Below are 16,971 nucleotides of genomic sequence, written 5' to 3' on the forward strand. Positions count from 1 at the left end.
ACCCATCATGGGCTTTTAGCTTAGATCTTGCATTTATAGATTAGATTTTTCTTTCATAGATTAGATCTTATTTTCATGCATATTTGAAGATCATGGAGACTAGCATTCTTGCTTTTCCTCTTTGAATCTCTCATCTCATGGTGTACTTGCATGGGCACAAAAATAGGTCAAACTGAGGGCCTCCATTGTAAACCCTTGCACTCTATGAGTAGAGAGCTATGGATCGATTTGTGAGGGCTCATTCTTGAGTTTTCTTACATGTAATGATTCATAGAAGTGTGACAACATTTTAGCACACACCTATGACCCATCCATTTTGTTAAGGACACAAAACCCCTTGGTGTGTTTATAAACCTTGGGCATCATTTGGTCCTAATGGATGATATGTTAGTCATTTCATATTTTTCTAGGTGTGCCTTAGGGGTTTGGAAGCCTAACAAGGTTTCTAAGTGTTAATAAAGTTTAAATACAACATTTCTTGCTATAGCAGCAAAAGTTGCTTAAAAGTTGTCAACAACTTTTATAATTTGCTAAGCAACTTTCTGGTTTAGGAGTCCTAATGGCTCAAACCATTTGATGGTTGAGTGGAATGGCTGGAAATAGCCTATTTAGGCTTGAGAAATTTGAAAATGGATAAAGAGGGAAGATCTAATTGTAAAATTTCTTTCAAATCAATAAAATATACCTGTTTCAATGCAACTTTTTGACATTTTGCAAGTACAATACGGAAGAATAAGGGGTGGATGATGACCCTTTTGATCTAAAATTTGATGCTAAGTGTCTAAAGGCTTTTGGTAGTGGTTTGAATTTTTTATCCTTTTTCTTTCAAAAGTAATCGAATTTATAAGCTTATTGGTTTGAGAAACCCTCAATTTCAGGGTTTTGGCATTCAAATGGCCCTAACTTACTGATCCACTAGTGGAATTTCTTCTCCACTTGTATGAAACAAGTTAGGGATGTGTACTATAAGACTTTTTCAGTTTTGGAATAGGAATTGAAGGCATTGAATTTTGGGAGGAAGCCCTAGGTCAAATATCACCATGTATTTGACCAATTTTAAGAAGACCGAATTAGATAAAGAGATGGAGAGACTTTAAGGACTTGGTGATCAAACAAATTATCCTTTTTTGAGTTATTAGAACACCTTAGAAGTGGAGTTTTGGTTCTATGCACCCATTCCTAACCTCTTTATTTGAAACCCAAGCCTAACCTAGCTAATTAGGCATGTTAACTTAGTCAGGGTTATGATTTGCTGGAGTGGAGTCAATCTCTACAACTTTGGGGTTTGAGAGAACTTGAAAAATGGTATCTAAAAGTGTGATTTTTTCCTTAAGTCTTTTGGGAAGTTTTGAAGTTAGTGGCAAAAATCAAGGATTGGAGACCTAATAAGACTTTAGGTCCTTCCTTGAAATTTGTGTTGTGGGTTGTTGGGAGTGCAACCAGTGGTGGATTTTGCTTAGTTGGGTTGTGACTAAGTATTTTCTAGCATTTGTTGGAAGTTGTGAGGCCTAGAACCACAAAATCCCTATTTTACCCAAATTAAGGGAACTTGTCCTTAAAGGCTTTATTTGGGTCAAATTGCTTTGTGTCATACTTGTGTATGGTGAGTCTTAAAACCCTTATAGTGTCTCCTTGAAAAGGTATAGACTTTTTGAAGTGAAAAAAACCAATTTTTCAATCATTTGAACATCTTGAGTGTTGGTTTTGGGGTTGGGTCTTAAGGTTGTGCTTCCATTGTTGCACTTTGCATCAAATTATATGAAACTTAAATACCTCATTCAAGATCTCATTGATGATAAGAAAGTTGGGGTGGATGGACTCATGACTAATACTGATCATAAGTTTTTCAATGAACCTAGGTATCCAAGCATGAACAAGAAGAAAGTTCTAAGAAGAAAAATAAGGATGCAAAGATCAACTACAAATCATTGAGCCAACTTGTGAGAACATAAACATGATTATGTCTAAAGGGAAAAAGGAAGGCTAAAAATAAAACATTGATGAACCACCTATGATTATCCTTAAGGGTGTGGATTCTTCCACACAATCACAACCTTGCAATCTTCAGACTAAGAGCGAACAAACATAACAACCTATGGTCATCCTTAAAGGATTTGACACCGAAACCTATACAAAACAAATAAAAGATAAAAGTGTGTTAGTCATAATATCATTATTGGTAACAATGTTCCAAATGCAAAGAATTATTTGTTTGAGCTTCTAGCAATGATCAAGCAGCTTCTTGAATGGCTTGATGAGTCTTGGAAACTTCTCCCATTGTATCCTTGCTTTTTCCAGTATGAAGTTTCTGGTTACATGCACACAATCATGACTTTACATCACAAAGCATTCACATTCTAACAATTTTCATGTTCTTTCATTGCATTTTGATCTAAACAACAAATTATAAAATTTCACTTATTCAAATGACTAATCTAAAAATGGGTCCTATTAAAGAATCTAATATAAATTCAAGTAATGTATCTTGATTTTAAACAAATCAAAACATAAAATCTATGGTTTAAACTTATCTCATCACTTACACATAATAATAATACCCACCTTATCATGTGGACAATCTTGGGGGAGAGGTTGCAACATTGTATTTGGATTCAATTGATCACTCTTTCTCTCTCTCCCTCTCTCCCTATTCAATATAATGAGCCAACTAGATCTACTTTACATTTTAATGTCTCAAGTATTGCCTCATGGTCTGACTTGCGAACTTTCTAAAGAATCTTATTATGTGGTTTTCCACCATATTTTATCAAGTGGAAATTTGATGTGAGAACAAGGTTTGAATAATGAAGAATCTTCCTCTCTATTTGCCAATCCTCAAATAACCACAAGTTAGGGTTCTTCACAGAATAGCATCTAAGCCATGTATCAGTTACAATCACCACACTGACATGGTACTCTAAACCTTCACCATCTATAACTGAGTGATCCAATTTTTGTTTGGTTTAGACTCAATAACACAAATAATAATATGTCCCTTCATTGTCTTCAGGTGCAATAATAGCAAAAACATGACCTATAGTGACAAATGTACAAAATGTGGTCATTAATTTAGAAAATACTTAGGTAAAAGTTATAAAGTTACATATTGAAATTACAAATATATATATATATATATATATATATATATATATATATATATATATATATATATATATATATATATATATATATATATATATATATATATTACTAGGTTGCACTAGATCAGACAAGCAATCAAATTCAATAGATGAATCTATCTCTACCATTTCCAATGCTTATGGGGGACGATAGGTGTCAATTGGGTCAAAAACCTATATATCCCATTTGTCCACCCATTCAATTGACTCACAATCATCCCAATTTTCCTCTGCACATAATGGACAATAGTATCTCATTTTTTGTGTGTGGATACTCCATGAACTTGCATTAGAGCATCTAAAAGAGTGCAACTCACTGGATCATGTTAGTGTGTAACAATCTTCATATGGTGCAATATTAGTATTATCTATCAACCAAAAAAATCTACAAACCGTAGACTCACTTTCCTTACCTAGACCCATTGGAGTATTACACCACTAGATGATGGATTTTACATCTTTCAATATTGCTCCATCTTTGTACTTTAGTTCTTCATGAGCTAAGGCTCTTTTAATACATGCACCTGCACCATCGTTCTCTCCCTTTCCATGACTAGCCTCTATGAAATTCCACATATATTGAATTCTACACAACCTGTGCATCCTACTCAACCAATTGTCTAACCAAATAATATGCTGACAATATGTTATGCCCCTGTTAGCCAAATCTTCATAAAATAGTTGAAAACAATCATGTACATATTCTATAGAATGTGATCAATCATCACTGATGTAAAAATGGTACTCCCTCAAAATCTTCTTATCATCCTCTGTACTTGTGGGTGAATGCATGAATGTTATGTGAACAAATATGGAAACCTATTGAGAAGTATAATACTTTTCTTGCACCTCATTTTATAGTTGTAGTGTGTAGTTCTCTAAAAAGTCTACAACTAAAATGATGGTATCCAGTGGAAACATATCCTTGCACAACTTGAATTTTAAATCCAAACATCGAGCTCTATGTGTATACCTTGCATACTCATAAATAATCTTTTCGCAAAAAATCTTCATGAACTCATACATTGGAATTTTTTCAATGACTAAATCACATCTTTTACCCTGTTTCCCATCTTTTAGAGCATATGTCACTGTCTTAAATTTTCTATAATCTACTATTTCATTTTCAATTGCATGTGTATTATCCATATGTTGACAAGTTGATAAAAGTTGCAAAGAACCACAAAATAAGCATGTACCATCCAAGAATGATGTCTTGTAAAATTGTTGGCCATCCCCTATTTCACATAAAATGTTAGATATGAATTCCCTTGAAGACCTTGGTGGCTCATTCATGTCACAATCCTACAAAACAAACTCAGAATGCAAAAACACACATATATGCCTAAAAATATCAAAATGGTTAGAAAATTCAATATGTATCCTACAACAAGAAGTTGTATGTGTGTGATTTATCTTCACATAAAAAAGTTTACCCATCTCCAAAAATCTTTGACTTATTCAAATTTGAAGATACATACCAATAAATTTTGCAAAAAATTGTATCTAAGTTAAGTCCAAAAAATATTTCTCATGTGGATCGCGATTGTGGCTACCAATCCTCCTTCTTACAACATCTCTTTGATTAGGGGAAACACGTGTGTTATTTTTTCAAAAATCTTCAATCAATAATTTCAAAGCTTCATTAATTTCTTTATCCCTTCACAGTAGTCTACTGCTAAATGTCCATAACTCATTTTTTGTTGGATCTTCCAATCTCTCACACCTTAGTATGGCTCTCCTTAGAGTACCTCTACCAATTTTTATTGTTTTACTTGTCTTTCTCATGAGTCAAGCTTTCTTCATTTGGGTACTTACTATTGTCGATGTAAGTACTTGTCTTGTGATATTACTATCTTTGGTGTGTGATTCAGAACTCACTTTGTCATAAGCACTCATTAGATTATTTACAATATTTTTTTCATTTGAATCGTCCATCATTCTTAGACCAAGAATATTCATGATAGGCCTAAATTTCAAATTCTTCATCATTTCAACAAATAATTGCATTGACCTATAATATTTAATTCTTCAAAAAATAATCTCCACATACGATTAACTTTTCTTTGACAAGTACACTTGCTAATCTTCTCATGCATTGATTTCAAAATGTTAGTATCAATATCAATCAAATATTTTGGTCTTCTAAAATGAATTCTAGAAGGTGTTATAATCTCTTCCATTCCCTCAACATTTTGAACATCAACATAAGGTTGAGTGTATTGTGTACCTTGAATCGAAGATGATGTGCCTTGGCGATAAGAAGCAAAAGATGGAATATCACCTACATGATATGTTGATGTTGTGCCTTCAACATGACGTGATGGAGTGTGTATATCATCATATCTACAAATTAGTGTCTCTTAAACATGAGAGGATGATATGACTCCAACATTGGAAGATGGTGTAGCTTCACAATTAAATTGTCTTCTTGAGCATAACAGTCTCATTCGTTCTCTTTGTCTTTCTAATTCTTCTTCTTTGTTTCTTTGTATCAGTGATTCTTGATCCTTTTCGAAAGTCAATTCTTCATTATTGCTTTGCAATTTTCCTTGTTCACGTAGTACTTTCATTTTATCTCTTTTAATTGGAAAATCTCTCTCCCTATCTTCATTTGTTTGAGTTTTTCATTTCTTCCTTGGCATGATGATGATTTCTAAATGTCAAATTATTCAAACATCTAAATTACTTACAATGTGTAAATTAAAAATTATTCAAATACTTATAAAAATTATAATTATTTCAATAAATACATGATATATATCAAACAACTTGCCAAATTTCTAACCATTTCAAAATATCATTTCATTCAAACGTATAAATTTCAATGAATTCACTATATATTAAACAAGATGTCAAATTATAATCAAATTTGTATCTATATATCAACAAACAACATTTAAAAAGGATTGTACTAACCTTTTCTATAGAAAGAATATTCAAAAAGTCTTCAAATAGCATATCCAATGATTGAATTTGGTGTTTTCTAGCTTCAAAAAGTCTTCAAATAGTGTTTGCTAACTTTCAATAGCTTGAAACCCGTGTTTTCTATCAGAACAATAGAATGCACAACATACAAAAAGCAAAGAATGGATGAAATGGGACCCAAACTTGCTTTGTGACCATTTTTGGGTGATTTGACATAGTGTGTATGCACTATAGCACGTACACATTATAAATCATGTGCACACTATAGTGCGCACATGACTATGTCAAAACACATCTCTCCCTATCCCACCATCCCCCATACCCTACTCTCTCTCTCCTCTCCCATCCCCTACTCTCTCTCTCACTCTCCCTCTCCTATTCCCTCTCCCATCACCTACTCTCTCTCACTCTCTCTCATCCCCTATTCTCTCACTCTCTATCCTCTCCCATCCCCTACTCTCTCTTGCTCTCTCTCTCCTCTCTCATCCCCTACTCTCTCTCTTTCTCTCTCTCCTCTTCCATCCCCTACTCTCTCTCTCCTCCCACTACCTACTCTCTCTCTCACCCTCTCTCCTCTCCCATCCCCTACTCTCTCTATCTCACACACTCCCATCCCCTCCTCTCTCCCCTCTCCCATTCACTACTCTCTCTCCCCCTACTCTCTCTTTCATCTCTCATCCCCTACTCTCTCTCTCACTCTCCCTCTCCCACTACGTACTATCTCTCTCTCCCTCTCCCACTGCCTACTCTCTCTCTCTACCTCTCCGACCACCTACTCTCTCTCACTCTCTCTCTCCTCTCCCATCCCCTACTCTCTAGATCTCTCACACACACTCCCATCCCACCTCTCTCTCTCTCCCTCTCCCACTACCTCTTCCACTGCCTAATCTCTCTCTCTCTCTCTCTCTCTCTCTCTCTCTCTCTCTCTCTCTCTCTCTCCCCCATCCCCTACTCTCACTCTCTCTCCCATCCCCTACCCTCTCTCACACTCTCTCCCATCCCCTACTCTCACTCTCTCTCCCATCATGTTCTCTCTCTCTCTTCCACCCCTACTCTCTCTCACTCTCTCACACTCTCTCCCATCCCCTACTCTCTCTCTTACACACACTCCCATCCCCCCTCTCTCTCCCTCTCCCACTCCCTCTCGCACAACCTAGTCTCTCTCTTCCATCTGCTATTCTCTCTCTCTCTCTCTGACTACTCTCTCTCTCCCCTCTCCCATCCCCTAAAATCTCTATTTTATAGATACACACTCCCATCCCCCCTCTCTCTCTCCTCTCCCATCCCCTTCTCTCTAGATCTCTCACACACACTCACATCCCCACATCTCTCTCTCCCTCTCCCACTACCTACTATCTCTCTCACTCTCTCTCTCCCTCTTTATGCTCTCTCTCCCATCCCCTACTTTTACTCTCTCTCTCTCCCATCCCCAACTCTCTCTCACACTCTCTCCCATCCCCTACTCTCTCTCTCTCTCTTACACACATTCCCATTCCCCCTCTCTCTCCCTCTCCCACTCCCTCTCCCACTACCTACTCTCTCTCCCCCATCCCCTACTCTCTCTCCCCTCTCCCATACCCTACTCTCTCTCTTTCATAGAAACACACACTCCCATCTCTCTCTCTTTCTTCTCTCACATCCCCTACTCTCTAGATCTATCATACACACTCCCATCCCCCCTCTCTCTCCCTCTCCCACTCCCTCTCCCACTGCCTACTCTCTCTCTCTCTCAAGTTCTCTCTTCCTCTCTACTCTCTCTCTCCCATCCCTTACTCTCACTCTCTCTCTTCTATCCCCTACTCTCTCTCACACTCTCTCCCATCCCCTAATCTCTCTCTCTATTACACACATTCCCATTCCCCGTCTCTCTCTCCCTCTCCTACTCCCTCTCCCACCACTTACTCTCTCTCCCTCATCCCCTACTCTCTCTCTCTCTTCCCTCTCCTAATCCCTCTCCCACCACTTACTCTCTCTCCCTCATCCCCTACTCTCTCTCTCTCTTCCCTCTCCCATCCCCAACTCTCTCTCTTTCACAGACACACACTCCCATCCCCCTCTCTCTCCTCTCCTATTCCCTACTCTTTAGATTTGTCACACACACTCCCATCCCCCCTCTCTCTCCCTCTCCCACTCCCTCTCCCACTACCCACTATCTCTCTCTCTCAAGTACTCTCTCTCCATCTCTACTCTCTCTCTCATTCCCTACTCTCACTCTCTCCCTCTCCCATCTTGTACAAGCTCTCTCTACTACTCTCTACTCTCTCTCATACTCTCACACTCTCTCCCATCTCCTACTCTATCTCTCTTACACACATTCCCATTCCTCCTCTCTCTGCCTCTCCCACTACCTACTCTCTCTCTTCCATCCCCTAATCTCTCTCTCTCCCCTCTCTCATCCCCTAAACTCTCTCTTTCACAAATACACACTCCCATCCCCCCTCTCTCTCTCCTCTCCCATCCCCTACTCTCTAGATCTCTCACACACACTCCCATCCCCCCTCTCTCATCCTCCCACTCCCTCTCTACTCTCTCTCTCTCTCCCATCCCCTGCTCTCACTCTCTCTGTCATCCCTACTCTCACACTCTCTCCCTCTCCTACTCCCTCTCCCACTACCTACTCTCTTTCTCTCCCATCCCCTACTCTCTCTCTATCTCTCTCCCCTCTTTGATTCCCTACTCTCTCTCTTTCACACACACACCCATCCCCCTCTCTCTCCTCTCCCATCCCCTACTTTTTCTCTAACTCACTCTCCCTCTCCCACTACCTACTCTCTCTCACTCTCACTCTCACTCTCTCTCTCTCACTCTCTCTATCACCTCCTACTCTCTCTCACATTTTCACACTCTCTCCCATCCCCTACTCTCTCTCAAGATACTCTATCTCCCCCCTCTCCCATTCCCTACTCTCTCTTTCACACACATGCACTCACATCCTCCTCTCTCTCAATCTCCCTCTCCCACTTTGTCTACCACTGCCTACTCTCTCTCTCTCCCCCATCCTATCTCCTACTCTCTCTCTCTCTCTCCCCCATCCTATCCCCTACTCTCAATGTCTCTCTCCCATCCTGTACTATCTCTCTCCCCATCCCCTACTCTCAATCTCTCTCTCCCATCTTGTACTCTCTTTGCCACCCCTACTCTCTCTCACACTTCCTCTCTCTCCTATCCCCTACTCACTTTCTCTTACACACATTCCCATTCCCCCCTCTCTCTCCCTCTCCCATCGCCTAATCTCTCTCTCTCTCCCCTCTCCCATCTCCTACTCTCTCTTTCACACACACCACACACTCACATCCCCCCTCTCTCTCTCCTCTCTCCTCTCTCATCCTCTACTCTCTAGATCTCTCACACACACACTCCCATCCCCCACTCTCTCTCCCTCTCCCACTCCCTCTTCCACCACCTACTATCTCTCTCTCTCACTCTCTCCCCCATCCCTTACTCTCTCTCTCCCCTCTCCTATCCCCTACTTTCTCTCTCTACCACCCCTACTCTCTCTCACACTCTCTCCCATGCCCTACTCTCTCTCACACACACTCTCATCCTCCTCTCTCTCTCCCTCTCTCACTCCCTGTCCCACTACCTACTCTCTCTCTGCCATTCACTACTCTCAATCTCTCTCTTCCATCCCCTACTCTCTCTACCACCTCTACTCACTCTCTCACACTTCATCTCTCTCCCATCCCCTACTCTCTCTGTAACACCTACTCATTCTCTCACACTTCCTCTCTCTCTCATCCCCTACTCTCAATCTCTCTCTCCCATCATGTACTCTCTCTTTGCCACCCCTACTCTCTCTCTCACTTCCTCTCTCTTCCATCATGTACTCTCTCTACCACCCCTACTCTCTCACTTCCTCTCTCTCCCATCCCCTACTCTCTCTCCCCTCTCTGATCGCCTACTCTCTCTCTCTCTCACACACACACACAACCATCCCTCCCTCTCTCTTACTCTTTCATTGTATCTCTTCTTCCCTCTCTATGAACTATTTAGGTCTCAATAGTGTGTGTGCACTATAGTGTGCATGTGCTATAGAGACCCAAATTCAAAAATCTTTAAATAGTGCACATGCACTATTCAAAGCTTTGCATTAAACCAAGCCTAAGGCTTGGTTTTGCCTTGGAGATCCAACCCAAAGCTTTGGAGTCTATAAATTGGTCTAAGATGTGTTTTGCTGCAAACATACAAAAAATCATTGATTTTTCTTGTGTGCTCTCCTTCAAGATTCCTCATGGTTAAGCATCGATAAGATTAGGTTACATGACATTGTAGGTCTCTATGGTAGCTATATAATCATATAATTTATTTTTCAATTTGAACTATTTCAAGCCTTTCATCTATAATTTCTTTTGAATGTATGTCCATTTTTTGTCAAAAACCAACATGTACTAATTGGGCTATAGATTTTAGCTTCTTCATCAAATTTTGCAACAACTTTATTTTTTAGAAACTAGACTCCATTCTACATACTTTGAAAAAAAGATGTTTTGATTTTAGATTAGTTTTCAATCATTTCTAGGGGGAGCACATAGATATTTCACATTTTTGGGATGTGTCTAGTTAAAAAATTCATTAAAAAAAATACACATTATAAAATTACCCAAAAAATCTATGATAAACTACATAGTGTTAAGTAACTTTTGACTAGAGTGATTAAAGAATTTCAAAAAAAAAAGTTAAAATTTTAGGGGGGGCACATTTTGTACTGTGTTATGTTTTTTTGCAATAAATAGTACCACTTTCTGTGGCCCCTTTTTTGAGGACACTACACCATTTTGAAAAAAAAAAATAGTGGTTTAGAAACTAGATTCAAAGGACTACTACTTTTTTTGTGTGATATCTTAAAATTTTTAGTGTAACTATCTTCAAATTCTTGTTGAATTTTAGAAATTGTTGATTTCAAAAAAAAGGTGTCCACTTATACCCCCCTTTTGGCAACACAACTTGGTGCAATTACCCTTGTATGATGTTGAACCTATTTTTTTTGAGGCATGGAGAGAGTGCAAAGCACCAAATCTGACAAATCATGTAAGTATGATGAGTATTTCATTAAAGAATGTATGTTGTTCAAAGATATTTAGTTGTGTATTCCTGGAAGTTCTATGAGGTTGAATCTGATTAAGGAAAAGCGTAGTGGTAGATTAGCTGTACATTTTGGAATTGATAAGACATTAAGTTTGTTGAAAGAGAAGTATTATTGGCCACAAATGTATAAGAATATTCAAAAATTTGTAAAGAGTTGTGGAGTTTGTTAAGTTGAAAAAGGAGTAAGTCAAAATATTGGCTTGTATACACCTATTACTATTCCTGAGAAACTTTGGAATGACATTAGTATGGATATTGTTCTTGGATTGCCTAAGATAGTGAAGGAGTGTGATTACATATTTTTTGTAGTGGAAAAATTTTCTAAGATGGCTCATTTCATACCATGTAAGAAGACATTAGATGTTGAGCATGTTGCTAAACTTTTCTTTAAAGAGATTGTGAGATTGCATGGATTACCAAGAAGTATTATTTCTAATAGAGATAGTAAGTTTGTTGGTTATTTTTGGAAGACTTTATGGAAGAAGATGGGTAGTGAATTGAAGTTTAGTTCTACATTTTATCCACAAATAGATGGAAAAACAAAGGTTGTAAATAGAAGCTTGGGTAATTTGCTGAGATGTTTAGTTGGGAATAAGCCAAGTAATTAGGAGATGGTATTGGCACAATCTAAATTTGCATATAATAATTTTGTGAATAGGAGTACAGGGAAGATGCCTTTTGATATTGTTACTAGAATGAAGCCTAGAGGAGTATCAGATTTAAGAAATATTCTTGATGAAGAAAAGAGAAGTGATGCAAGAGAAAAATTTGCTGATTATATGGAGTCTTTGCATAAGGAAGTGAAGTTGAGGATAGAACAAAGTAATCAGAAGTATAATGAGAATGCTGATCAGTTTAGAAAACATCATTATTATCAAGTTGGTAATGAGGTGATGGTTCATTTGAATAAAGGAAGATTTCCTATTGGAACATACAGTAAGCTAAATATGAAGAAGTTTGGACCTTGTAAGATCTTGAAAAAAATTGACATTGGAAATGATTATGAAGTTGAGTTACCTGATGAAATGGATATATCTCCTATATTCAATGTGGCTGATTTATACAAGTATCATAAATCAGATGATGAAGTTATTGTATCATAGGACTATCCTAATAAGTAGATTGAAGAATTTGAACACATATTGGATTAGAGAATCAGTAAGAGCACAAGAGGAAAAGATTATTATGAATATCTGGTGAAGTGGAAGAATAGACCTATGGAAGATGCTTCATGGATTTCTAAATCTAAGTTGGATTCAACTCAGGTTGTGACATCTCAATGATTCAAGAGAATCATTTCTTCCAACCCTAGTTGTCTAATGTAGGAGCATCCTAGGTTGCACATCTATCTTGCATGTTTTTAGTTTTTATCTTGTTGTTGAAACTGCATTTTCTAGTTTATGGGTGCCTATTACAGATTGTGTAACTAATTTTCCATAATTAATGAATGGTTTCACACTTTAGTGTTAAAGAGGGCCTAGATTACTATCTATGGTCCAGAGCATAAGTCCTAACTCCTTATATTTTTTGAGATATGGAAATTCTCCAAAAACATTGATTTCTGGTAGTTCTGCGTGATAGTTTCCTGTGCCTGACTTTCAGAATGGATGTGCACTTTTTCTTAATGAATTAGACCTTGCACAATTGAGGAGTTCTAGAGGACCTAGATATATATCCATAGTTCAAATTGTGAGTTCTAACTCAACTGAAGTGAGGAGATATTGTATTTTTTCTCGGACATCGATTTCAGGATAATTAATTGTTGATGCAAGCCAACTTGTATATTTAATTTTGGTTTATTTTCATTTAGTATTTGTTGAGAGCCAACTTGTGACTTATCCATGATTCTAGAATGATCTGTAAGCCATTTTGGCTAGTATAAATAGAGTGTTTAGGCTTAGAGCTAAGTAGTTTTTAGGGAGTTTTGAAGAGGATTGCAGAGTAGAACTAGAAATGTGAATTTGCTACTGATCTTTGTGTATGAATGTAATTTGTATTTGGTCATAACCCAAAAGGCCATATAGCTAGGCATGTATGTTGATTATTTGAAGAATCAATAAAATTATTTGACTCCTCTTCCTCCTTTGGTTTCTATTTTTGCATTTTCTTTCATTGTGTTAACTCTTGCAGGGTGGTTCAGATAGCTAGGTATGCCATTGGCCCTAGTTTTCCCTATCCTTCCTTGCATCAAGTACCAAAATCTAGGCTTAGAATCTATATTAATTGCCCCATGATTAGAGTACAAAAATGAGCAAAGCTTAAGCCCAACATTAAATTTTTTGCTAACACTTTACTAGGAGCAATGTATTTAATAGAGTATGCATACAATTATCAAATGATTTTTCCACTATGAGATGCCCCTAGAAGAAGAAAAATCAAGGGAAATGAAAATAGAACATGCAAGAGCACAAAGGGATCTACTAACTTTGGGGTTAGTATGATTATATGATAATATTTAAGTTCTGTATCATCTATGAAATGTCATCATTCCCCAAAGGAAGTAGAACTATAGCACAATAGAAGAAGTACACATAAGAATTATGAAGAAGAATCTTTTGTGATGACCACCAAAAATACCAAAAAGAATTAGTTTTATCATGTTGCAAATCCAAGTAGACAACAGAAGGATACAAGTACAAATAATAACACATGTAAAATAGAACATAGAATGACAAATAGAAGAAGTAAGATATAAATAGAAAAATATTACAATGCAGAAGTTTCTTTATCACCTTGTGCATTGGAGCAAAAATGGTCATTTAAATAAATATAAACATGCATTAAGAAAATATGATATGAGGAAGTACGTAACAACAAGTAAACACACAAAAAGATACTATGCTAGAGCATTCACTTTAGGGATGATACCATCCTCCCCTATTTTGATCAGTAATAATAAGAGAAGGTAGATAACTTACAAGAGGATCTATGTCCAACATAGTAGGAATAATAGCTAAATACAAAGGACTCTCAAGAGAGTCACTATGTTCAAATGTAGATGTGAGTGTAAGCTACATGAAAAGTATGTTAGGTGAATCAACATCAATATAAATGATATCATGTTCATCATCATCTAAATTAATAGAAAAATAATCCAAAATGGGAATATACATATCATTAACTTCCTTGACAAACAAAGGCTGGTAAGAAGCTTTCACACAACCTTTAGCACAAGCTTGACATCTCTTTCAACTCTTTCCAATCATGCCAGTTACACTTAGTTTTATTATAAATTTTTTGATAAGGTGAAAGAGGTGTTGGGACTCAAAATTGAAGCCCTAATTTTGAGCATCATTCTAAATTTTGAGTCAATTTGAGCCCTTATAAGTGTTTTTAATGCATGTGTACTCAATCATCATTTTGAGGCCTATGAAGTATTTCATGTTTATAAAAACTTTCATTCAATGTTTTCATGCATCCAATGATGATAAATTTCCATTTTGAGTCATTTTGTGAAGTTTCATTTTGAGCATTATTCAAATCTACATTTTTGCCGAAGTGTCAAACAGTGATAGGAAGCCTAGTTTACAATTGAATATCTTACACCCAATAAATTTTTATGACTTTCCTCTTTGGGAGTGTTTAGTATGCATATTAGAGAACCTATGTTTCATATTTCTAATTGCTTCAATTTTTTTAACACATCCCTCAAAGTTGGTTGTTTACTGTTATCAATCTGATTCATATTTTGCAAAATTCTGGGAAGCCATGTTTGACCAATTATAACTTTGACCCAATTGACCAAAATGAGAAAAATCCTTTTGCATTTCATTCTAGTGGTCAAAGAAATTCTATGTTCCAAATTTGAGCCTATGAAAAATTTATTCGACTAGGTTTCAAACGTGATTCCAAATGCAATTTATAAAGTTTTATTGGTGTCAAAAGGTGCAGATTGATCAATAGCCCTATTCGAGATGAAATACATCTGAATCCATAAAAGGTGGGACCAAATAGATTGTACCAATATGTTCTTCTCTAAAAATACTTTAAGTGTGCTAATTTTAAAATTTTGACAAATCCATTTGCACACTTTCCCAAGTTTGTTCCATTTGTGAAAATTACTTTTCTACCAATGTTCCCAATTCTATGATTTTGAGAACCTAACTTTGACCACTTGCTAAGTGTTCTTGATTATTCATAATGAGCACAAATCATAGATTTATACTCTCCTCATTTTGTAAACTAATACCCCAATTTTTGTGCTTTCAAATGTCTATTTGACCTATTCTCGAAGCCAAAATCGAATGCACTTTATTAATTTTTGACATGTTTGTTTGCAGGTGGTTTCAAGTGAGCAACTTTGACGATCAATATCTTTTGACCTATATATCATCATGACATGAAATCTAATAAGGTACAATAATGTGGAATAGAGAATCAATGTGTCAGATCTTAGGGCCTGATTGTTTGATAGACAATTTTTAAAGTTGGCTCATAGGCCTCCCTGTTGGAAAATCACAGTTTTCAAAAAGTGGTAAAATGAGTTTTAAATGATGGTTCAGTAGTCAAATTTGAATATAGTCAGTGCTAGGTGATTAATTGATCAGTTTGAAAGGTTAGATGTCTAACTTTAAAAAAAAAAATTAGTTGGGCAACCTTGTGACCTAATTGACCTCAAAAAATGTTTGGGTTTCTAAATGAATGGATCCATTATGAAAGTCAAGGCATTTGAAATAAAATGCATGAGCTTATAGTGTGCACACATGATCATTGAAGATTAAGTGGGTGTGTGAAGTCACACATAGTGGGAAATGAAAGATTTGAACACAATAAAGGTCCCAAGTTTCACACATGATGAGGATAATTTCAAGAAGTTATTTCATCAAATGTCAAGAGAATGGATGAAGTCTTACCTGAGGCATGCCTTCCTGATTATGCTATTAAGGCTATAGATATTGTAATCAAATAACATGTTTCAAATATGTTTGGTCACCTTTATTCACAACTAACACGAGACATGGAAACCCTTCAATCACACCAAAAGGAGGGAGTTCAAATGAAATGAGGCCATTGCGAATGGATTTGGATAGTGGAAAGGGTGTTTTATTCCAAGGAAGTATGTATGTCTAACAAGATTTTTGGTAGTTGCTTGAAGACAACTTGGATATATTGGTGAAGTTAAGGGATCCATACATTGATTGGGTACAAGGAGGATTTCAAGACATTTTTAGATCTCTAAAAAATTGCTCTCTCTCATTCTCCAAGGGAACTCTTTCCACTAATGGAAAACTGCCTCTTGTTGAAAGACCACAAGTAGCTAAGGTTTTAATTGAATTTTTTATAGTGATGGCTCAATTGTTTATGTTTATTGAAAAGATACTAGTTCCTAAAATTATAGAAGAGATAGCCACTTCTTTCTCTACAGGTGGAGCTAGAAGCTATGAGGAAGGGCCTCCATTTGTTCCTACTTGTTGAGTTGTCATTTTGCACGATGCTTAATGGTAGGAATCCTTTTAAACTCCTCTCTTCAAAAGTTAATCTGTAATCAGCTCCAAGGTTTTGGGCAATCTTGTGACCTACTAGGATCTACTTAGTTGAAGATAAATGTATTTTTTTCATAGGGAGGCCTTTGCTAGTTCTAAAAAATTTGGATAAGATTTTGAATTTTCTTGCAATCTCAAAAGAATAACCATACCAAAAAAAGAAATATTTTTTTGTATTTTTTTGTATTTTTTTGTTTTTTAATGAATGTAACTATATGAACTCCTAATTTAACCAAGGGGTTAGTAAAGCAAATAACGAAGATAGGGTAACAAGAAATTTAAGAAAATAACATAAAAAGTAAAATCCTAACAAACATAAACTACAGAAACAACAT

General features: G+C 36.7%; 1 pseudogene; it reads left to right on the plus strand.

Annotated features, from left to right (window-relative positions):
- The window catches only part of LOC149561139 (vacuolar protein sorting-associated protein 51 homolog pseudogene), a 58,754-nt pseudogene that overhangs the window by 38,829 nt on the left and 2,954 nt on the right, over positions 1-16,971 (plus strand).

This window comes from Cupressus sempervirens, chromosome 4 (assembly GCF_028749045.1).
Source record: "Cupressus sempervirens isolate cs-2001-9-10 chromosome 4, ASM2874904v1, whole genome shotgun sequence".
In the NCBI taxonomy this organism is placed as follows: domain Eukaryota; kingdom Viridiplantae; phylum Streptophyta; class Pinopsida; order Cupressales; family Cupressaceae; genus Cupressus; species Cupressus sempervirens.